Genomic DNA, 1,028 nt, shown 5'->3' with positions numbered 1-1,028 from the left:
GAATATAAGCCATATTAAAATAATCATCAATTTCCTGCCAATATGGAATTAATTCTGACTTATTGTTTGTTTGTCTGTGATCATTTATAAATGTAATTTTTTGATCAATTATAGGATAAATAATAAAGGTGCTTGAATTAGCTATATAGTTATGCCAAAAATCAATATACATATATTCCATTTTTCCAACATTCATGTGAACCAGCCTCCTGCCACCATTTCCTCTCCTCGCCAACCAACAGACTCATTACCACCATGTTATCGTCTGATTTCAGAAAGTACCACTTCTTAAACTGACTATGACACTCACCAGTGTAAAGGCTTTAGAGGAGCTGAGAAAGAAATAACACACCCCTGAAGGGAGGCAACTAATGTAATTATTGAACCCGACAACTATTGTTAACCCTAACACTCACACCTATTAGTAAGGATGTCTAACATGCAAGTTGGCATATTTAAATGAACTCCAAAACCCTCCGTGAGCTTGTGCACCAACACACTTCATTTAATTGTATTAAATGCTGAATTACAAATAAAAGCCTAGCCTGGTTACCACTTCCCTCCAGATGTTTATATAACAGATCTATCAAGGTCAAAACTGCATCCAGAACTTCTCTACCAGTTCAGGAATATGTTCATTTTTTTCTTTTAAATTCATGCTTCATCAAATTCTTGAATCTTTTCATAGATTGTGAAGCTAAGGCCACCAGCTCTGCACACTGATTGAGCACCCTATCAACAATTCCACCTGATTCCACCTTCCATCAGTTTGGTTTTGTACTCTTTAAAATGTATCACTACACATTTGTTGTTTGAGAAATTGCTGTTGGACTTCTGTCCTGAAGAGCGTGCTGTTAAAGGATCAGCAAGAAGATCAGGCAAAGACTGATTATGGGGTGAATTATGTCGGTACATAATTATATCTGAAATATGTGTTTACCACATATTTGTGTTTAGTGATCGTGTTGGGGAAAGAAGAAAATGTGTTTACTTTTGCAATAATTTCATATTTAATGCTAGTTTCAGTA

The sequence above is a fragment of the Tachysurus vachellii genome, chromosome 8 (genome assembly GCF_030014155.1).
Source record: "Tachysurus vachellii isolate PV-2020 chromosome 8, HZAU_Pvac_v1, whole genome shotgun sequence".
NCBI lineage: Eukaryota > Metazoa > Chordata > Actinopteri > Siluriformes > Bagridae > Tachysurus > Tachysurus vachellii.
This window is presented reverse-complemented; position numbering follows the sequence as displayed.